This window comes from Lemur catta, chromosome 17, assembly GCF_020740605.2.
Source record: "Lemur catta isolate mLemCat1 chromosome 17, mLemCat1.pri, whole genome shotgun sequence".
Classification (NCBI taxonomy): Eukaryota; Metazoa; Chordata; class Mammalia; order Primates; family Lemuridae; genus Lemur; species Lemur catta.
The window spans coordinates 60,896-83,924 of NC_059144.1; the positions used below are offsets into that span (position 1 = coordinate 60,896).

Sequence of the window (23,029 nt, forward strand, 5' to 3'; positions counted from 1 at the left end):
CTGTTCAGTGGATATGAAGTAGATAATCTGCTCCCCGATGGACTCCACTGAAACCATCCTGGTATTTCATTGCAGTTGAGTGGGTATTGCCAGCAAGGTTTTCTGCTGTTAGACCATTCTTTTCCAATCCTTTGGTTGGGAGAGCAGGCTTCTTGTTTTGTTTTGTCTGTGCCACTTAGTGGTCCTGATTGGAGGCTTCCGCAGCACTCTCTCCAGAGCATATGGGAAGAAATTGAGGACCCAAGGAACTCATCATTGTGTTATTCCCCAGTAACTGCACCTTCTTTTCACCTTTCAGATGCTGAGGCTTCTCCAACTTGGCTAGATCCAGATTTGTATTGTCTTAAAGTTAAAATTTGTGTGTGTGTGTGTGTTTGTGTATTTGATTCCTTTTTAAATCCTTGAATCTTCTGGTGATTAGGTTGGAGATAATTAACATGCCAGCTGGGGAAAAAAAAACTGTAATTTCCACAATAAAAACTATAGTCCTTCTGTGTGACAACTTCATTTGATTATCCTAAGAAATAATGAACTGGAGGCACAGATATAATGAGTGTTAATAGGGTCTCATTTGTTATTATCAACATTGTAAAACTTTTTCACAGCCTATTAAAGTCCTACTATTCTTCTATAAGTAAATGGGAGTCTGTGGATAGAATTATGTTATATAATATAATGGCTTTGAAACTGAGTCATGGTCAAAGGTTAACCCAACAAGTTTTGGGAAAAGATCTCAGGAACTAACTCCGTCACTGTGGAGATGAGCACAATTTTCCAGGTACATTGATGCCTCTGAGAGAACCTGATGCCCCACGGCCCCAGTTCACTGAGTTCCCTGAGTGCCACTGACCAGACATCAATGTCCTGGTTCTAAAGCTCATGAAGCCCTGCACTAGAGATGTATGAAGACTAGTGTACTAGTTTTCTATTGTTGCATAACAAACTACCACAAATTTAGGGGCTTAAAACAACACTCATTTATTAACAAAGAGCTCCCAGTTTGGGTGGATTCTCTGCTCAGGGTATCAGAAGACTGAAATCAAACTGATATCCAGGTGGGTTTTTTGTCTGCAGGCTCTATGGAGAAGTCTGCATCCAAGCTCATTCAGGTTGCTAGAATTCAGTTCCTCACAGTTTTAGGGATGGGGTCTATTTCTTTGCTGGGTGTTAGCCAAGGTCCAATCATGGCATCTTATAACTATCTGCACTCCATCTCATGGGTTTTCTTCTGTCTTCAAGCAAGCAGTGATGTGCCAGGTCCACTTGTGCTTTAAATCTTTTTGACTTTCCCTTCTGTACCAGCCAGAGCAAGGTTTGTGTTTAGAATTCCTCCTCCCACAGCAAACCTTCATGAATCTTTTATCGACAGAGTCTACATTCAGGTCCTTCTGGGAACTCTCAGAGGGACCTTCGTGGTGAGACGTTCTAGTCAGTCACCACATGGTGTTCACATCTTGATCCTTTTCCTCTTCGTGGGTCCAGCAGTGTCCTCCTGCTTGTGCACACTCACAGGTTCCATAATCCTCCTCAGGTCACCACCACTTTCACCTGGTAAGGCTGAAAATTCCACCAGTGCCAAAGCAGGAGATTCTTTGAGGTGCTCCATGATGAGCGGTGGGATGGGGAGAGACAGTCATCTTCTCATCTTTTGTTTACATGCTTTAAAAGTAGTGTTAATATTTCAAAGCTTTTAGTGGTGCAGTGTTTTCTTTTGCTTTTTTACATATGATTCTTTGTCCCTTCCTCCATGGGTCTCAGGCATCAACCAACAGCCCTGGGCTAGGTGATGAATCTAATGATCAACCACCAGCATCTCATCCAGACAAGATTTCTGCTAGGGTATCTAAGCTTTGTTCTCACTTTGACTCATGACCAGTAACTTCATGAAGGTATTCAGTGTTGCCCCCAAATTCTAACATGTTCTCTAGTCTGGTGATGCTCCCACGGTATTTTTTTTAATATTTCACAGCTTTTCTTCCTGCAAACCTCCAAAACCTCTAGTGCTCACTCTTTGGTGGAGGTCCTTCTTCCTACTGAGACTGAGAAAACAGAAACAATCAGAAGGGATCTTCCATATTTTCTCCACACCTGTCCACCTGCATGCTGTGTGTGTCTATGCCCTGGCCTTCTCTCCTGATGCCATAGGCATGCTCACTGCCCATGCCCCTTTCACACCAAACCCTCCCCCTTGCACTAGAATCTATCTACCATCTTCTACACACGGATATACCTCTAGACATTGACCAATGCCCCCTGATGCACTGAGAATTTCTCCTCACTATTATTTTGTATTTTTTGCTTCTCGAAAATAAATAATACCTTCTTTTTTTTACCATATATTCTCCTCAAGCCACTCTATTTCTCTTTTCCAATTTATATCAATATTTATAGTTTTCAATTCTTCTCCTCCAATTCTATGTAGAACTCATACAAGCCATCTTCCCCTTCTCCCAACTTTGCCATGGTCAGTCACCATTGGCCTCTTCCTAGACCCAAAGTTTAATTCTTAGCCTTCATCTTAATTTAATATTGGAGTAATCATTGGCCTTGTTCATCCCCACTCTTGTCTAGTTTTAAAGCTCTCTTCATTTGGCTTCTAGAACACCACATTGTCTCATTTACCCTCCTACATCAGGAACCATTCCTTTGCAGACTCCTTTGATAGTTTGTTTTCATTCTTCTTTGTTTTTATTTTCTAAACTTATTTCAGAGGGAAGTTTATATAGTCTGATGACTTTAAATAGCATCACTGTGCTGATGGCTCATGATTGTATATATCCAGCCTGGTCCCACACTCCTGATCTACAGTCTGGGATGTCCAGTTGCCTGTGGGGTCACTTAGCCTTTGTACCTGGGAGTCATTTGGAATCACTATTCTCCCATTCTTCTGCTTTGCAATCTTCTTCCTCTCCAATCTTTCTGTTTTTCAGTTAATGGCAACCACATCATACCAGTAGCTTAGGAAAGTGTTCTTGCTGTCATCCCTGCTGTCTCTCTTTCACTTAAACCCATATGTCATATATCCACCAGTGCTGGGGCCCTAAATTATACTTTTATCTGGTATCTGTGAGGCCTCACTGCCTCTCCACCACTGCTCTCACCCAAATAGCATCATCTTTTGCTGTAATTTTTATTGTCCTTTTCTATCTCAGATGGCCTCTGCTGCCTTAGTCCTTGCCCATCCACATTTTATTCTCAGAAACCAGAAGAGGGTCTTGCCTTCAAGACAGTGCAAGCCACCCCACAGTTCAAACACCTAAGATGGTTTCAGGTGACACAGCAAAGCCCAGATTCTTCCCCAGGGCTAACAGATCCCTCCTGCCACTCCCAGTGCTCCTCTCTGACCTCATCCCTGTCTTACCTGCCTTGTTGGTTTTGCTGTTATTCTTTTCCCTGAACATGCCAGCATCTTGCCTCAGTTCCCCTCTATCTGCTGTTCACTCTGTCATCAGGGTTTTGTAGACATGGCCCAGGCTTGGCTTCCTCTTTGCTGGAGATACAATATGACAATGGTGTCAGAACTTCTCTGACCTCCCTATGAAAACAAAGAACCCTACTGCTCTCCTCCATACTTTGCAGAGTTTATTCTCCTCCATGCTTTATTTAAAAATATATTTTGAAATAATTTTAGATTTAAGGAAGAATTCCAGAGACTGCACAGAATTTCCACATGTCCTTTTCTTAACTTCCCCTAAGGTTTACATGTTATTTAACTATAATACATTTAACAAAACTAAAAAAAATAAATAACATTGCTATGGTACTATTAACTATATTGTGTAATTCATTAGAATTTTACCATTTTTCCATTCCTATTTTTGTCTGTTCCAGGATCCAGTACTAGATACAGTGTTGTGTTTAGTCATTATGATTCTGTAGTCTTCCCAAATCTTGACAGTTTCTCACTTTTTCCTTGTTTTTCATGACCTTGGCACTTTTTATGAATACAGATTATATATTTATAGAATTCCCCTAGTTTATGCTTCTCTGTCTAGTTTGGGGCTATGGATTTGTGGAGAGACTAACACAAAGGCGAAGCGACCTTTTCCTCACATCATACGGGGGCAAGGTATCACTGCTGACATTAACCATGATCACCTGGTTAAGGTGGAGTCTGCCAGGTTTCTCCAATGTGAACTTACTATCTTTCCCTTTCCACACTGTGTATGTTATAATTGCATCAGACTAACCACAGCAGGTAGTAAATATGTGGTTAAATATATATTGAGCTTTTACAAATCTCGTTTTCAGGTTTCACCCAATAATATCGATCCGACTTTGGATCTTGCCTGCAGCGACTACTGCTGTGGTGTTCTAATAGTGATTTCCTATTTCCCCATGTTTTCTACATAAATTATTGGAAACTCTTCCATAGGAAAGATGATTCCTCTCTCCCATTTATTTATCCATCATATTATTTTTATGAGTATGACTCATGTATATTTATATTTCACTTTGGATTATAACCCCCCAATATCACACTATTTCTTGTTGTTGCTCAGATAGTGCTAGCTTTGGCAATTGGTAGCTTGTTCAGGTAAGCTCTATGCCTCTTTGCCGTGCCCTCTCCTTTTCTTCTTGGACACTTTTTAAATTTGTTTTTGGCACCACAGGATGCTCCAGGATCATCTGGTATTTTCATTGGCCTGGTCCTAGAATCAATCATTTCTCCAAAGACCTGACTCCTTATAGTTGAAAATGTTATTTAGAAACCAAGAAATAAAAAAAACTAATAAAATGAAAGATAAAAAAATAGAAACCAAGATTTATTTTCATTGCTTCTTGGCAGTCAGAACTAGAAAATCTGTGTGTGTATGAACCCATGGTTATACTTATATCTCTATATAATCTGTATATTCATCTCTTTATATACTGATATCTCCAACCTTCATCCAGCACCACAGGATTTTTGCGCTTTCAATGTGGTGAAGTTGAACACTATAAGTGAGAGATTGAAGAAAGCACAAGAAAGGTATTGTAGAAAAATTCAAACAAGTCAATCTATTTTTACAGGTTAGTTAAGTGTGAAATGCACTTACTTTATTTCACTGCACATTATATTTTTGATGTGTACATTGTGTGTGTTTCCTCTGTTTCCATTACAGCAATTGGATTTGCAGATTTCTAGAAGGAAGGTTGCCTCTGTTGCTCCCTTTAGCTTTTTTAGTTTCTGTCATCATTGTAACTAAATGGATCTTTGAGAAGGCTGATACTCCTTAGAGAATCATTTGATTATTTGGGCCAGTTAGCATAAAAGAAGACTATTAGGAAAAGAAAAAAATTGTGATTTAGAAATTGTACCATATTCTTGAATTGTATTTCTGTTAAATTGTTCAAATTTTAAAATTTTAAATTACACCTATTTTTCTTTGGACTATCAGATCACATAAGTAGTAATTGAGGAATGATTCAATTCTTTATAAGCCAGATGAAATTATCAATTTAGTTGACAATTGATGTTAAATGTTTTAAACCTCAGCTTCTTTTGTCACATATTTAAAATTGCTCTCTGAGGTTGGGTGTAGTGGCTCATGCCTCCCAGGGTGGTTGAGGTGGGAGGATCACTTGAGGCCAGGAGTTTGATACCAGCCTGGACATCATAATGAGACCCGATCTCTACAAAAAGTAATAAAATGTGCCAGGCATGGTGGTGCACACCTGCAGTCCCAGCTACTCAGGAGGTAGAGGCAGGAGGATAGGTTGAGCTCAGGAATTTGAGGCTGCAGTGAACTATGATTGGGCCACTGCACTCCAATCTGGGTGACAGGAGACATTGTCTCGAAAATTTAAGATAAAATAAAATAAAATAAAATAAAATGGCTGTCTGATTTAAAAGTGAAGGAAACAAATATGCAAGAATTGTTCAGGTTGTCACTGCTAAAAATGTATCCTTTTAATTTGATTCAGGCACAAGCAGCATTTGAAGAATACAGAGAACTTCACTTAGAAGTCAGATGGAACTCAGAATGAAAGATCTTGAATCTGAAGTCTCCAACAGGAAAACTTCTTGAGAAGTCTTTCATTATATTGAATTGGGAAAATACAAGCACCTCTATCAATTAGAATTGGAAGCTAGAAAATACTTGTCAAACAAAATTAAAAAGTAAGTCAAAGTATGGAATAGAAAATAAATTTAGTTCATTAATTTGCCTTGAAAACATGCTTTTTAGTGAGACAGGTTTATGACATTAGTGGGACATGAAAGCTAAGTACATACTATAATTTTAATGGTAGTCCAGAACAGTTTATATCTCTCCATCTTTTTTGTTTTATTATGACTTTCTTTCCCCTTAATATTCTCATGTCATTAACCTGACCTAATAGGCTTTCAGCTAAGTATTTTTGAAGTCTTATAATTTAGACAATGATGCTGTTATAAAATTGCTTGTTACCAGTCCCTAAATAGAAATATTAATGAGTTTATCTACTTTTTGAAAGATTACAAAGTAAACCAAAAGAGTCAATTACTGCAGCTACTCTTGGTGGTTTCTGGCACTCAGTATATTAACTTCTTTATACTGCCTTACTAAATACAATAATTTCTACCTTTTCTTAGTGATAAGCATTTTACTGTATGTATCTAAGGAGTACAATGTTGTGTTTTGATCTACTTACACATAGTGAATGGCCATTATAGTCAAGCTAATAACATATTTCCAATAGGTTAGTAATGTTTCACTTACTAACCCTTTAAATACAAGTATTTCTAATGACACCCTCAAGAATGTTATAAATAGATCCATTCCAGAAGGCAGCAAGTGTTACCTGTTAAGCCTCACATTATTGTTAGACATTTCTCTCTGCTCCTTACTTCATTTGAATTACTATTTTCAGACATTCCCCTAGGAATGCTTATACTTCTTTAGAACAATTGCAAAACTATAACTGCACAGAGTCAGCATGCTGTGACACATTTTCCGAGTTAAAACACTATTTAGTGGGAAATTCCATTTTCTCTCAAGGTCACTTTTTAAAAATATAATCACTGAGGAATCATTTAGGAAAAAAATGAACTACTAAACTTTGTCTTTTGCAGTCTTCACAGAACTACTGAGAGACTAGCAGCATTCAGTAGCAATCTTTTTGTGGAGACAGGAGACCAGAACTTTCTTTACCACTCATGGACAGTCCTATAGTCACCTCCTGGTGGCAATCTTAATAATGGTTTAGGTCTTCACAGAGAATTTACTTCAAAAGAATACTCAACATTCTCTTTTTCCTGCCCATGGACTTCACATACCGGCATGAAGAACAACTTGAGTGAGGTTAGTTATATTATCTTCTTTCCTTTGGGTTTCCGAATTCTGATATAATACTTGTTTTTATTTGGTGAAATACTGAGTTTTTTAAAGGACCTATGCATGCTAAGTAAAGGTTATAATTTTCTGTGTTAATAAAGAGAGGAAAGAGAAATTTTTCCATTTTCTTAAAGTCCCTGCAGCTCTCATTTTTAAGAGATACCCATGTAGTAATATTAATGCTATTCAATATATGTAATGAAAATGACGCTTTTTAAATTTCTTTAAAAGCTGCATATAAGTTAAATTTTAGAGATTGAATCTTATTGGCTAATAACAGAAAGTATATTGAGAGGTGCTTTGGCTTCCTTCTAATTGATTTTAGTTTGACTGTGGTTGTGATTCATAACACTTTTAAGGTTTTCCTCTACCATATCAAATTTTCCACCCTTAATCATAAGGGAATGATTGGCATGCAAACACTTAACCACATCTGGATGTTTATTATTTATAACAAGCCAAGATAAATAAGCTTTATGAATTAAATAAACCTGTAGAACTACAAAGATTAACTTCTCTTTTTAAATTAAAAGATTTGTCTTTTTCTTACACATAAGTAGTAATACACCTTTAATTCCCATGGTAATTATAGCATTTTTATCTCAATTCTGTAAAATGTGCCTGTTGATGGGCAATTGCACAGCACTTTTTAAATAGTTAAATCAAGCAAACATTTGAATTTTTAAAATGGCATTCACTTTTGTCTCTCTGTGTTGGTATCATTTGAATGATTGTGACTATGATTGCAAAGACCATCAAGAGTCTTTAAACAGCAATGATGACCAAACAGAATCAATTATATTCTTCCTACCCAGAACTCCATGGAATGCCAAACATGGTGCCCATGTCCCCTGAAGATGTAAGAAGAGCATCCCAATCCAAAATTTGATTTCACCAAAGAATCTATTTCTGGAAAATCTCAAAATGTATTCAACAATGAAAAGCTATGGTAATTGTAGAGCTGTTTAGGAAAAAAAAATAGTTCAAGTATACTTGACCCAGTTTAAGATATTTGTTCAATGTTTCACCATTTTTGACTAGGGGGAGAATTTTAAAGGCTCGGCACGGTAGTGCATACGGCAGTGCATACGGCAGTGCCAGCTACTTGGGAGGCTTAGGCAGGAGGATAGAGGGACAATATCTTTTATATAAAAGATTTAAATAAGAAATTTCTAGATGAGAACATTTACAATATAGTTTGAAATGTTTTCACACATTTCATAAACAAGTAGATAATTGCATCTATAAGTAGTCAGATGTTTCAGAAACTTGGTACTAATTTCTGAAAATAAATCAAAGTAACAATTAAAGAACCATATATTTTTTGCCTTATTCTAATTCTAGAAGATCATGAATCTAAGAAACTAGGTTTGAAAACTTGTTGTAATGCATATTTTTCCTTTTTTCAAGCAAATTTTATGAACTCTTTGTGTTCATATGAAAAAACGTTAGTCATAATACAGACAGCAAAATATTTTTATTTAATCTCTGCCACAATATTCACATGACATTATGATAGTGCCACTTTCCTCATGTGTATATTTAAGACTTTGAGCTAAAAAGTTAGCAGCATAAAGCATATTTTAAAATTTTAATTTTCTAGAAGTGGACTATAGCAACTTAATTTTAAGGAAAAATCCATCAAAGTGAGAAGAACTCATCATACTTTTATATAAAAGGCAGGATTTTTCTAAGAATTACAAAGTAACACATTCATGCGAAAATCTTACTTGAATTCTGCACCCTTTGTACTGATAAGAGAAAATGCTACCCTTTTGAAATGATGAATATTCAATAGACCAATATTAATTGTGCTTTTTATTAGATGAATGTAAGTAGCATCACACATATATATTCTCTATTGTCTGCATGTAAATAAATAGGAATTTTATTTTATTTCTGTGATTATTTTTCTATTTAAGCACTTCTCAACTGAAGTTTAGTCTTTGCAATCGTCTCATGAAAATATATCTGATTTACCTAAATATTATAAATAGTATTTGACTTATTTGAGATATGGCAGGAATATTATGAAGAAATAACTATAGAACTGGAAGAAGGCATCCTGTCAAATTTTATGAATGAAATTGAGATTAACAAAATGATTTCTGAGATCAACTGTAAAAAACAAGTGGCTTTCCTCTCTATTGTTTGGTTAATAGATACTGCATTAAATATTTCCTCATCCACACATGTAATTAAAGATCTGAAAACACTAGCATTCATACTGAAGAGTATACTTGTGCCTCGTGATTGCATCATCATGTTTCATAGCTTTTTACAAATCTCATGAAGTGTATTTAACTTTTTTTTTTTTCTGGCTCTACACTTTATTTACTCCTGCCATCCCCATGAATCTGTCAGTGTGTCAGCCAGCACACTGGAACTATTCTCAGAAAACCAAGGCATCATCAACTTTCTACCTTTAGGTTAGCAACTTCAGGCCAAAAGACCCCAGATTCACTAGCAACATTTAGCCAAGCACTTGCAGTTCACATGCAGTCACCTGATGGGTGACATTGTAAATGAGTCATTCACTATATCATTGGTGTACTTTTGCCCTCAGAAAAAGTTCCATATTTCTTAGCATGGGAAAAAGCACCCATATTAATGTGGTTCTTGTTAGTTTATTCAGCCTTATCTCTTACCACGTACCTACTCTGCCCCTTTGCCGTAGCATCTCACTAAACTCCACTACTTAGAATTCTACAGCATTCCTCCTCACGTCCAGCACTTTGCATTTGCTGCTGCCCTCTATCTGGCACACATTTTTCTTGTCTCTCAGCTATCAACTTCCATATCACTGCATCACAAAGTTTATAGTGTTGGAGAGAAGACTTAGACATATGGCCCTTCTGTGTGTTCCAATTGTGCCTTCTTTTAAACTTGTTATAGTCTCTATGACTCTGCATGGAAATTGCCTATTTGTCTGTTTTGTTTTTCATAGTATACTATATGATTATTGAGGTCAATGATGTGGCTGTATCATCCTTACCTTGTATACCAGTGCTTGTCATAGTACCTTAGCACATGGTTGTTGAGTAAGTGAATGAAGACTCAGAAAAGCAGAAGCTCTGATACCTAACCACAATGACAATTAATTCAATGTGCAACTACAGGCAAATTATATTTAATAATAATTTTATATTACATTTGTACATACATATTTTTTATTATTAACATGCTGATACACTTCTTGACTCTTTTTTACTCACTTTCACTTAGTTCCAATGAAATCTGTTAGGTAAAGAATACTCTGTCTTTCCTTTCCAGATGCTGCTGGATACTCTCCTGTGGAAGAGCTTCTTCTCTAGATTCACTGATGAGTCAAATCTAAATGAAGACATTCTTTAGAAAGCATCATGGAAATATGTGCCAATTTTTTTTTTAAAAAAATATACAATGTGAAAGACTTTTAAGTAGGTCTTGCAAATGAAAGCCAGTTTTACATCCTCAGACTGCCAAAATGTTAGCTGTTTATAATTTTAATTTTAAGCACTGATTTATATGACTCTTTCTTCTTGGAGAAATAAAATTTGCCTAAGGCTTTTCATTTTTCTGATCATTCATTCCTTCATTTGTTTATTTCTGATTAACTTTTGGAAACAGTCTTAAAGTTAGAGAAAAGTTTCAAGTTCCAAATGCTTACACAGAACATATCTAGGCTCAATCAGAAAGAAATAGAATTCCCGACCAGACCAATATCAAGCACAGAAATTGAAGCAGCAATTAAAAGTCTTCCAACAAGAAAAAAATGTTCCAGACCAGATGGATTCACATCTGAATTTTACCAAACTTACAAAGAAGAACTCATGCCTATACTGCAGAAATTATTCAACAACATTGAGAAGGATGATAGCCTCCCCACCTCATTCTGTGAAGCCAGTATCACCTTGATGCCAAAGCCAGGAAAAGATGTAGCAAAAGAAAGAAAACTACAGATGAAAATCACTGGTGAATATAGATGCAAAAATCCTCCACAAAATTTTAGCAAACCAAATCCAAGAGCATTTATAAAAGTAATTCACCATGACCAGAGGGTGGGGTCCACTTTATCCCAGGGATGCAGGGATGGTTCAACATATGCAAATCTATAAATGTAATTTACCACATAAATAAAGAAAGAATAAAGACCATATGATTCTCTCAATAGATGCAGAAAAATCATTTGATAAAATACAGTGCACTTTTATGTTAAAAACTCTTAACAAAATAGGCATAGATGGAACATTCCTTAAAATTATTAAGGCCATATATGATAAACCCACAGCCAATATCATACTGAAAGGGGAAAAATTGAAAGCATTCCCACTTAGCACTGGAACCAGACAAGTTTGCCCACTACCTCCATTTCTATTCAACATAGTGCTGGAAGTGCTTGTCATAGCAATCAGACAAGAGAAGGGAATTAAGGGTGTCTGATCAGGGGCAGAAGAAGTCGAACTCTCACTCTTGGCTGATGATATGCTATTATACCTAGAAAATCTCAAGGATTCAAACAAGAGACCCCTGGAATTGATATATAAATTTAGTGAAGTCTCAGGATACAAACTTAATGCACAAAAATCAGTGGTATTCATATATGCCAATAACAGTCAAGCCAAAAATGAAATAAAAAATGTAACACCTTTCACAATAGCATCAAAGAAAATTAAATATTTAGCAATATATATAACGAGGTGAGAGATATGTATAGGGTGAACCTATGAAACACTGAGAAAGTGTAGAGGATGTGCACAGATGGAAATCCCTACCGTGTTCATGGATTGGTAGAATCAATATTGTTAAAATGTCCATTCTACTTAAAGTGATCTATACAATTAATGCAATCCATATCAAAATTCCACCATCATCCTTTACAGATTTAGGAAAAATAATTCTACACTGCTTCTGGAACCAGAGAAGACCTTGTATAGCCAAAGCAATCTTAAGCAAAAAGAACAAATTAGGAGGCATCAGTCTGCCAGACTTCAATCTTTACTACAAGGCTATAGCAGCCAACACAGTATAGTACTGGCGCAAGAACAGAGATACAGACTTTTGGAATAGGACGGAGATCCCAGATATAATACCATCCTCATATTGTCATCTAATCTTCGACAAAGCACACAAAAGCATACATTGCAGAAAAGAATTTCTATTCAATAAGTGGTGCTGGGAAAACTGGATATCCACACATAGAAGATTAAAATTAGATCCCCACCTCTCACAAAAATCAACTCACATTGGATAAAAGACTTAAACCTAAGGCATGAAATCTTAAGAATTCTGGAAGAAATGTTGGGAAGTCTCTTAGACATTGGCCTAGGTAAAGGATTTATGAAGAAGATCCCCAAAGCAATCACAACAGCAACCAAAATAAATAAATTGGATCTGATCAAATTAAAAAGCTTTTGCACAGCCAAGGAAACTGTCATTAGAGTGAATAGACAGCCTACAAAATGGGAGAAAATATTTGCTTTCTATACATCCAATAAAGGGCTGGTAACAAGAATCTATATAGAACTTAAGAAAATCAACATGGAAAAATCAAACAACCCCATCAATAAATGGGCAAAGGACATGAACAGAAACTTTTCAAAAGACAGAATAATGACCAGCAAACATATAAAAAGTGCTCAACATCTCTAACCATCAGGGAAATGCAAATCAAAACCACAATCAGATATCACTTAACTCCAGTGAGAATGGCCTTTATCAAAAAGTCCCAAAACAATACATGTTGGTGTGGATGCAGAGAGATAGGAACACTCATACAGTGCTGGTGGGACTGCAAATTAGTGCAATCGCTGTTGTAAGCAATATGGAGATATCTCAAAGAGATCCAAATAGACCTACCATTTGATCCAGCAATCCCATTACTGGGCATCTACCCAAAAGAACAAAAGATATTCTATAAAAAAGACATCTGCATTCAAATGTTTACTGCAGCAAAATTCACAATTGCGAAGAGGTGTTAACAACCCAAGTGCACGTGAATACATGAGTGGGTTAATAAAATGTGGTATATGTATACCATGGAGTAGTACTCAGGCCTAAGAAACAATGGTGAATGGGTTAGGGTTAGAACTAGGGTTAGGGTTAGGGATTAGGGTGTGGGTAAGCATTAGGGTGCTCAATACATTTGCTGCTTGGTGGATGTTAGGTAAATGTTGGTTAACCGAGTTACCTTCCCTCCACTAGCTAGGGATTGTGGAGGTCCTGGAGGTCCTTGCTACTGTGTTTACGCTTTAACCAAAACTTTAGAAGAAATGCAGCGGCCCCAAGGGAATTGAGGAAAGCACCGTTCTGCTGGTCGTTCAGGGGCAAATTCAGAAGCTGAATTTCTAAAAGTTGCCCCAAAGCTGTTCAACCCTATGTGCGGAATTTTAAACCTTCGCGGGGCTGGGAAGGAGGCAAGACTACGAAGTGATGCACAGGTCACAAGGGATTTGTGATGCCCCCGCACAAGACAGGCTACGTAGGATGAGGATTACTGAACTTGAAGCCTGGCTCTCTGCCACTACCTGACCTGGAACGAGTCCCTTAAGTTTTGACTAAGTCCCCTGTCCCCTCCATCTGTGAAATACGGAGGATGTGGGCTCCATAATAATACCCAGGCGTTTAGGTTCTACCCTTTGCCAGGTGAGGCGTTTCCCACATTCTCTCTTTCGATCCTTGGAAGAACAGCGGTCGATTTTACTCACCAACCCCATTTTACCCGGGACGTGCAGTTCAGTGTTTAAGGAGCACGCCCCAGGTCACACAGCCAGACGGCGGCAGAGCTACATTCCAATCCACGGGGTCCGAATCTGACAGCACAGTACCTGCCCTAACATTTCTCTCACCTACCCCGATGCCGCCACCTCCTCTTCTTCCCTAAACTGGCCTCCAGCGCGCCCTTTTGCTACTGGACATGCTCTGTCGCTCTGGAACAGTTTTCACTCTGCCTCGGGAAATTTTTCACACCTCTCTGGGAAACGAGCCCGCCCCGCCCACACCTACTCCTCACCGGATTGGTCGAACTTCGAGAGGCGGAGATAGAGGGACAGGGAGCGAGGAGGCCTAGATGACCTCCCAACGCCCCAGTGCTCTGAGAGTGCGTGCGTTCCTGTGAGAGAGCACAAGAGGCCCAGGGACGCACACGGTGGGCGGGGACAGGAATTGGAAAACTGGGGGGGGGGGGGGTAATGGGCTGCCGTTGTCATGGCAATGACGCCGGCATCGGGGAGCGACCCTGGCCCCTTGCCCGGTAGCGCGCACGCACACAGAGACATGCACGAGCCCGCTCGGCCCCTCCCCACAGCCAGGCTGGGGGGAAAGGTCAAACTCAAGGGCGGGCCTGACCGGCGGGAGGGAGCCCCCGCCCCGCGCCGTGACGACTGCGGACCCGCCGAACCCCGCTGCCGCCGCGGCCCGGGGTGCGGGCGGGCGGTCCCTCGGCGGGAGCCGGCCAGGTGAGCGCGGCTGGAGGAGAGCGTGTCCGGAGAGGAGAGGACGCTGCGAGCTCAGTCCCCTGCGGGACCCCCTTCCGGGGGCGCCGACGGGCTCCGGGCGCGGCCTCTGGGGGAGTCGCGGGGGCCTTGGACGGGCGACTGGGGTGCGGCCGCCGGGCCAGGCTTGGGTGCGACCCGGGTGGGGACGGCGGGCGGGCGCGGGCCGGGACGGCTTCGGGACACGCGGGGCGGGCGGTCGGGGGAGCCCCGCGCTCGCGACGAGGCGCCCTGCTGCGCCGGGGCCAGCGAGGGGGGCGCGGGTCAGGGCCCCGGGCGGAGCCGGGCCGGAGCGGGCCGGGGCTGGGCCGGGCGGGACCAGGGTGGACAGATCCGCCCCGGGAGGCGCCAGGGCCCGGTCTGTGCGCGTGGCCAGGCCGGTGCTTGACGTTTGCTGCCTGTGGAAATTTCAGGACTAACCGATAAAAAAGTTACTCGGGAGACGGAGCCGCTTGACTGTCATGCGTTCTTCCCCGTGCATGCGGGAGATGGGTTGGTCTTGCATACACAGCACACACGAAACTGAATCTATGCCCAGTGGGCTTTAAAAGTAATAAAAACTCCAAAGCCCCCGAACAAGGTTAGACGAGTTTCAGGTGTCAGGCTTCGTGTTCCGTGGGAGAAAAATATAAAAGGACGCCCAAGTACTTGATGTGCCCAAGCAGTCAGGTTTTTGTAATCAGCTTCGGAGCGCATCACAGTGGTGTGTAGTTGTAAGGGCCAGGGTTAAGGAATCACGTTGACCCAGCGCCGCCGGGTTGGAGCCTCCCTGAGAGTCACCTAGAGAACTGTTTCCAGCCCACTGCTGTGCTGACTGTGAATAAGCAGTGCTGTCGCTGGCTTTTCCCTGTTATGTTTTCCACCGTCATAATGTACGCGGCTATGCTACCTGCTTACGGAATGTTAGAATGAATTATCCATAAACTCTCCACTTTGGAAGTTATTAGGCAGGAGCTCTGGCATGTGTCTTTTTTCAATATTTGAAAGTTGTTTGGAGATTTCAAATATAATGGATTCAAATTGATAGGGATTTTTTGAGTATAAATCATACCAAGTGAGTAATGTGGGTTTTTTTTGTTTGTTTTGTTTGAGACAGGGTTTCTCTCTGTCACCTGGGCTAGAGTGCAATGGCCTCATCATAGCTCACCACAGCCTCAAACTCCTGAGCTCAAACGATCCTCCTGCTGCAGCCTCCAGAGTGGCTGGGACTACAGACGCTATGCCCAGTTAATTTTTCTATTTTTAGTACAGATAGGGTCTGGCTCTTGCTCAAGCTGGTCTTGAACTCCTGAGCTCCAGCAGTCCTCTCACCTCGGCCTCCCAGAGTGCTAGGATTACAGGCGTGAGCCACCGTGCCTGGCCTTGGTGATTATTTTCTATCAGGTACTTATCCATATTCATTTTAGGCTAATAATAATTTTGTTCAAATACATTCTCTACACTCTTAAGGCTGATTTCATTGATCCCAAGTGAATTTCTTTTCCTAGAGGAAGGTAATTGCATGTTTTGACAAAAGACTCAATGGAAAAATTCTACTTTATTCTACACAGCTCTACCAGTCAGAAGTAATTTGGGTATTCTGTATATTACAATTCTGCTTGTCAGAATTCTGAAATGGAAATATTTCATATGTGCTAAATATTTGCCATTTCCCAGGGGCAGTGAGCTGTTTACGTACGTTCTGCTCTGTGCCCAGCAGTGCCGGGCTTCCTCCCCTGCTGGTGTCCAGGGCACAAGCCAGAGAAGCTCAGCTCCATCTCTCTGTGGGCTCAGGCAGCCAGTCCTCCTGCTTAATAAATAACTGAATTCAGTAGGGTAGAATTAGGAAACCACCTTTTTCTTCACATTAAACAGGTAATGTAAAACTTTAAGGAATGTTTCCACAACTAACTTAAAATGGTATTCTTTTGGACTTTTCTTTCTCAATTCTTGAAAAAAGCTTCGGCGGGGCCTTTTGGGGATATTATTGAAGAGTGCTGTTTTCAGGTATTAGAAAGCCCAGTTCAGTCCAACTTTCCATCCTGCATACAACTTAAAGGTTTCCTGTAAGCTCTCCACCCTCAGCCCAGCTCAACCCTGTCCCTAAAGCTTGAGGTTCAGCGGTGGGAAGGATGGGCAATATTTGTTCTTTTACTCTCTTCTTTCTTCGCCTGTTTCACCCTCCAAACTCCTAGACTGTGGCTCTTGGGATATATCCATTTGGAGAATAAGATACTAGCTCCCCCTTGTGCCAAGCACCTGCACACTGTGAGTGAGTCACTTGAAAGTCTTCCAGTTGGCTCTGGGGGGGTGAGACCATCCCTGTCTCATCTCTACCTATAAATTCACCTCTGTAGAACTTTCTTTCTAATGAATCTCTATTTTTCTCTTTCACACGATGCCGGGGACATGAGCAATGGATGATTTTGGCTTCCTCTGAATAACTCCTGAGAGGGCATGTGTAGTTCCTCTGTGGGAGGACATTGTCGCCTGTGTCAACAGCTTTGAGGCTTTAGCTAAACTTGTGGGAGGTAGGCAAATGTCTAACTATACATCCATTTATGTTTGCATATGTTAAAAGTCATATTGAGAGGAGAAAAACAGGATTATAAGTGGAAGGAAAGGGAAAACAAAAGATCATTGAGAAAATGGAGGGAGAGAAAAATCAGGGGAATTGGAGAGAGAAGACAAGACCGCTAACCTGGATATTCTGAAACTGTTGCTAATGTCTTGGCTTCCATTAATTCACTCTAAGCTATGCCTGCCTGTGGATGCTAAAGCATGATATTTTATTTGGAAAGTGTCTAATGTAGTAAAATAAGTGATAACTTTAAAATGAAAAAAAGGCAACGAGGAACACTGCACTAAATAGCTAAAAATTATTTTTTTAATTGTAGCAAACATTGAAGTTGTTCTACCATCCATTTTCAGTTCCCTCGAGCGACAGCCATGGTGTTTAGAAGGGGAAACCTCATCTTCAGATCCAGAGGAGGGCTCTGGTTGCTCTAAACCACTTGAAATAATCCCATTTCCCTGTCATAGTGATTGACGCAGATGTAAGTCAATCAGGGAATGGCACTTTCCTAGTTAGATGAATTGGATCGGGGTGGCCCAGTCAGAGTGAAGCTTGAGACCATATGGTTTTAGAACCACCGGTTCTAACAACGGGCCTTGGCCTTTGCTCTGCCGTTGGATGTGAAGGAGTAGCCAGCATGCGTGCTGCTGGCAGTCATTTTATGAGGCCAGCCTGACAACAAAGCCATCATTTAGGGGCAGGCAATACTGCCTTTTGCATCTTTTTGGCCAAAACTAGCAACATGATCATCTCTATCTTATGGAGAGTCTGAGATAAATCATATTTCAGCTGGGCAAATTGACCCTCCCAAGAAAATGAAGGTTCTATTCATAAGAAAGGTTCTACCAAATTGGCCTTTAGATGACCCCACAATGTAAGAAAAGCACGCCACCCTCATTTCTCTAGCATCATCTCTTGACACTTTTCCTGACAAATTCTATGCCACTGCCAAATGAACTTTAATTAATCCCCACTGCAACCCAAACATCCACTCACATAACCCCCTTCGCATGTAATTTCTTGCCATATGTCTGCCTTTCTTCACAGGTTATAAACTCCATGGAAGTTCCCTAATAGTGTCCCATAACTGACCATTGTCTTGATACACACTGGGTTCATAGTAAGTCTTTCTATATTTATGGATGGAACCATAGATAGATAGCTGGGTAGAGAATGGGTGGGTGGGTGGATAGATGGGTGGATATATGGGTGGACAAATAACCGAGTGGATGGGTGGCTAGATGGATATATGGGTAGATGGATGGTTCAGTTCATTTATGAAAGGTTAGATGAATGGATGGATGAACGAATGGGTGGACAAATGAATAGATGGACAAATAGATCAATGTTACCTATACTCTCTCATGCCTGTGTTTACCCAAATGCTGCTCCCTTTGCCTAAAATGCTCTTCTCCTTCTCTCCACCCTGCTAACTCCTGTCCACCTTTTAATATTCAGCTGAGACATTCCCTCCTCCAGAAAGCTCTCCCTGACCATCCTTCCTGGACTAGGTGTCTTGCTTTTTGCTCCTGCAGTGCCTGGTGTATCTCTCTACAATTAGCTTTACTACTTTGCTGTGCTGGGCTGCAGGTCTGGCTCCCCTTGCCTTCAGACGCTCAGCTGTCCGAGAGCAGCACCTGACTCTGAGTCTGTGTGCCCTGCACTGACCCTGCTGTCAATCATGGAGTAGGAGCACAAGAAATTTTCAATGAACTTAGAATACAAATGAAAGTAATAAAGACCACATGTTCCTTGTTTCTAGGGAAAGATACGGCATGTGGAAGACACTGTGCATGAGGTGAATGAGGAGTTCTTCCAGCTCTCTTCTCCAGCCCTGGAGCTCCAGAAAGAGGAGGATGAGCCAGACCCACTGCCCCCAGGTGAATGCTCCACATTTGTGGTAAGCCCAGCAGATGAGCATCTCAGCTCCTAAGGTGTCCAGGGGGGTGGGACCCATGGAGTCACGGCCCCTTCCACAGAGAGGTGTTGGGACTGCAATAGCCAGCTCTGACCAGAATGTCCGCCAGTCAAAGTCAGGTTCTGTTTTGTTGGTTTCATGAATGGAAAGCTTAGAGCTGGGGCTGGAGACAGGGAAGCTCACACCGTCAGATTAGGTTGAAACTCTCTAAATTAATTCACAGCCTGAAAATACTGAGGACGGGCATGGAAAAGGAGCACTAACAATGGCTGTTGTAGATGTAGCCTAATTAATAGTGCACACCTCTGGGACCAGGAGCTTTCTGCAAGATGCATCTTCCATCCAGGCTGTTCCCTGTCCTAGCTGCAGACGCATGAAAGGATGGAGAAGAAAGGAGGATGAAAGATAGAAGTGATCATGCCATTGTGTCTGCACTGAGGTCAAGATAACTTTATTTCCTTAAAAATATAGAAAAAGTAAAGCAAGGCCGGGCGCGGTGGCTCACGTCTGTAGTCCTAGCACTCTGGGAGGCTGAGGCGGGTGGATTGCTCGAGGTCAGGAGTTCGAGACCAGCCTCAGCGAGAGCGAGACCCCGTGACTACTAAAAAAATAGAAAGAAATTATCTGGCCAACTAAAAATCTCTATAGAAAAAATTAGCCGGGCATGGTGGCGCATGCCTGTAGTCCCAGCTACTCGGGAGGCTGAGGCAGGAGGATCGCTTAAGCTCAGAAGTCTGAGGTTGCTGTGAGCTAGGCTGACGCCACGGCACTCACTCTAGCCCGGGCAACAAAGCGAGACTCTGTCTCAAAAAAAAAAAAAAAGAAAGAAAAAGTAAAGCAAAAAAGCCAACTTTATTTGCTAAAGCTGACAGCCAGTCTTTGGGTGTTAGTTCACCAGTTTGATTGTTTTCGTAGTTTCTGACACCTTTTATGTCATTTATCTCTGTGTGTCATGTCCCCAATTTGCTATCGGGTCATGTTTAATCCTCTCTTCTAGACCCTGGACCTCTGGACTTTCACACCGAAGCCCAGTGCCTCACTTGTCCCAGCCTCGTCCCTGCATGCTAAAATTAGCGAAGCACCCTGGGTGGCGGAGGGGCATGGGTAGGCACCTTCTCACATCCGCCTTCCCAGTGTGGGCGTCTGGGCTGGGATACCTTGAAATACCACAGAATCCCCTCTTCCCCTGCCAGGGAACACCCTCTGCCATGGTGACCCCAGGAGTCCGGGCCAAGGGGCAGGTTTTCTTCTCATTCTTACTCAGCAGGGAAAGTCAGGTTGGTCCCTCAATATGGAGAGTTTCAGGAGAACATCGTGGGTATCTGGGTCTTGATGTCTGAAGATCTGGAATATCAACTCTTCTTGGTCAAACTGACCTCTCTCTTAGTACAGAAATGATAAGAAAGGGCACCTGTGTCCACAAACAGCTGAGGGGACATTTCTCTTGTGAGCAGACAAGGCAGGCTGGGGCCCAAGGACTGGCCACGAGAGGCACAGATGCCCCTCCCAGTGAGGCTGCGGGAACTGTGTCTCTCACGGCCTTCCAGGGTCCCTGAGCCCCAGAGGTGGGTCCCCTCGGGAAACCCAAATGCAGATGCTGGCTTCCTGTCATCTCATCGCACCAATCATTCTTGCCCTGAGCTTTATCTGGACTTCCTCCACAGCGTTTGCTCTAAGCTGAGGGGTCAGTTCCTCTGTGAACCCGCCCTCCGTCCACCTCAGACGGGCAGTCGTGAAGGTAGCTCGACAGCAGAGGGACTAGGTAGGTGCAGCAGCCTGTCCTCAGCTGCACTGAGGGGCCAGAAGAGCATGACTTGGTGAGGACAAAGTAACAGGTGATCATCCTTAAAAATACATTCTATACAAATATCCCTGGTTTTAAGGAAGGGAAAATTAGGATTAGATGAGGGATTATAAAATATGCTGAGATTTAATTATTCAATAATCATTCTAAATTATTAAACATGACAATTGTATAATGATATAGTTGGCCACTGTTGTGCATTCCTGTGGTGACAGAAACTTGTGAACACTGTGTCTTCATTTGTTAATCATGAGGTCAGTCCCTGGAGGGAGCTCACTGGCATATTCCCATGTTTGGGGTGGATGTTGGTGCCTAGAGAGTGTCTAAATGACAAAAGTCAGGGCCAAGACCACAGAGAGGGCTCAGAATAGAGTGAGCTGAGAGTGTTCAGGGGTCACCTGTCCATGTTGTGCATCTGTCATTCCCAGGTGTCTCCCAGCATCTCCCCTTGTGAGTGGCAGGAAGATAAACTTCATCCACTGGAGACAAGTGGCCCAGATGGAGAGAAGCTGGGACCCTGGGCCCTGAAGAGCCACTAGGCCCTGGAGCTGGAGGTGAGAAGAGTCCACCTGGCTCAGAGGATTGAAGACCTGGAGTGGGAGCTGTCCCTGCTCCATGAGGCGGCCAACAGCAGTTTGAGCATGGGAGGGAGCTGGCCCAGCTGACACAGCGGCCTAAGGGGCACTGAGTCACATCAGATGCTGCATGGTGGCCACCTCCGGGAGGTGCCTTCTCACCGAGAACATGAACGGGCTCCCCTGGTAGGAAGGAGTGGGCATCTGGGGCCCGGAGTGTGTGCTGGTTTTACGACGTGCTCCTAAAGGGAAACACCTGGATTTCTTTCAGAGCCTGGACCTCAGCTTGTGCTCAATTCTGCCTTGAACTTTCTGGGGTGAGGGAAAATAAACTGACATGGGTTGACAAAATCAGGGTGTGCTCCTATCAGAGTCTATGCCCAGTTTTTTCACTCAGCTGTGGGCTGTGGCTTCCCCCCAAAACTTCAGTTGGGGCCCCTGGCTTGAGGGGTGAGAAGTGCTTGGCGGGGGGCCCTGAGAACATAGGTGCAGCCAGAGCACATCCATGCCCCATCTTCCATCACACCTCACAGCTGAGTCTCCTGGGCCCCCAGTGTGGCTTGTAGGGAGTCCAAACAGCCATGTCCCCTCCTGACTCCTGCCGACCTCCTGGACACAGAGGAGGGTTCGGTCTGTGGCCTGGGCCTCGTGACCACATCAGATGTCCCAGTACCAAAGGAGACTCTGGGAACACCCAGTCAAACTGGAGTTCCCTGACCCTGGACACACCTGGCCCTGCCGTCTGAGCCTGGCTCCAGCAGTTCCCTCCTCAGAAGGCCTGTCCCCCTGCGCTGTGCCCAGGTGAGATGTGCTTCACCTCTAAGACCCAGCCCAGAGGCCCGTCACTCCACGGAGCTTTTTCCCACCCCTTCCCAGATTTCTACCCCGTCTCCACCACATGTCTGCTTCCCACCACAGTCACCTGTGCCCTGGATGGCCCTGTCTTCCAGTCGGAGCTCCTCAAAGCAGGGTGTGTCTCATTCACCTTGGCGTCCCTCTCTCACACACACAGACACGCTCACACACGTGCACATATAGACGCAAACCAACATTCAGACACACACACAGACACAGTCACAAACACAGACATGCATACTCTAACAGACACGCACATATACCCTGAAAACACTGCTTTGCACCCACAGGGTAATAAGGGACCCATGAAGGCTTTAAGAATGTAATTGACTGTAAAGACATAGCTTCTAACCCAGAGATCACACAGTCATGTCGGGGTGCCACAAAGGCACGTGGGAAATTGTGCAGAAAATGGTACAAAACTGAGTGCCAAACCCTGTCCCTTGGCACCTGACAGGTGCGAAAATGAACCTGTCCTGGTGGTCTCCGTCCCAAGTCAGGGGAAAGTATGAGACCCTGTCAGGGACCCAGGACACATTACAGTAACAAAGAG

General features: G+C 42.4%; 4 long non-coding RNA genes across 16 annotated transcripts; 3 read left to right on the top strand and 1 right to left on the bottom strand.

Moving 5' to 3' along the window:
- Window positions 1–38: 38 nt before the first annotated feature.
- On the top strand, window positions 39–5,315 carry LOC123622679. Its single transcript, XR_006729592.1, has 3 exons — window positions 39–61; window positions 205–270; window positions 4,897–5,315. It is a non-coding gene; the product is annotated as an uncharacterized LOC123622679 (long non-coding RNA).
- Window positions 954–14,358, bottom strand: LOC123622680. 4 transcript variants are annotated; one of them, XR_006729596.1, is made up of 4 exons: window positions 14,290–14,358; window positions 10,514–10,631; window positions 3,362–3,490; window positions 954–2,039 (listed from the first exon to the last, which is right to left on the bottom strand). It is a non-coding gene; the product is annotated as an uncharacterized LOC123622680 (long non-coding RNA). The 4 variants fall into 4 exon arrangements; XR_006729593.1 differs by lacking the exon at window positions 14,290–14,358 and adding an exon at window positions 14,130–14,226; XR_006729594.1 differs by lacking the exon at window positions 14,290–14,358 and adding an exon at window positions 14,126–14,226.
- On the top strand, window positions 5,914–10,682 carry LOC123622678. Of its 2 annotated transcripts, XR_006729590.1 has the most exons (4): window positions 5,914–6,103; window positions 7,037–7,265; window positions 8,114–8,247; window positions 10,572–10,682. It is a non-coding gene; the product is annotated as an uncharacterized LOC123622678 (long non-coding RNA). The 2 variants fall into 2 exon arrangements; XR_006729591.1 differs by lacking the exon at window positions 8,114–8,247.
- A 1,812-nt stretch (window positions 14,359–16,170) lies between the features above and the next one.
- Window positions 16,171–21,972, top strand: LOC123622675. 9 transcript variants are annotated; one of them, XR_006729583.1, is made up of 7 exons: window positions 16,171–17,280; window positions 18,372–18,444; window positions 19,087–19,204; window positions 19,466–19,681; window positions 20,240–20,346; window positions 20,907–21,077; window positions 21,475–21,972. It is a non-coding gene; the product is annotated as an uncharacterized LOC123622675 (long non-coding RNA). The 9 variants fall into 9 exon arrangements; XR_006729584.1 differs by lacking the exon at window positions 20,240–20,346 and having other exon boundaries at window positions 16,174–17,280; XR_006729586.1 differs by lacking the exon at window positions 20,907–21,077 and having other exon boundaries at window positions 16,176–17,280.
- The last annotated feature ends 1,057 nt before the right edge of the window (window positions 21,973–23,029 follow it).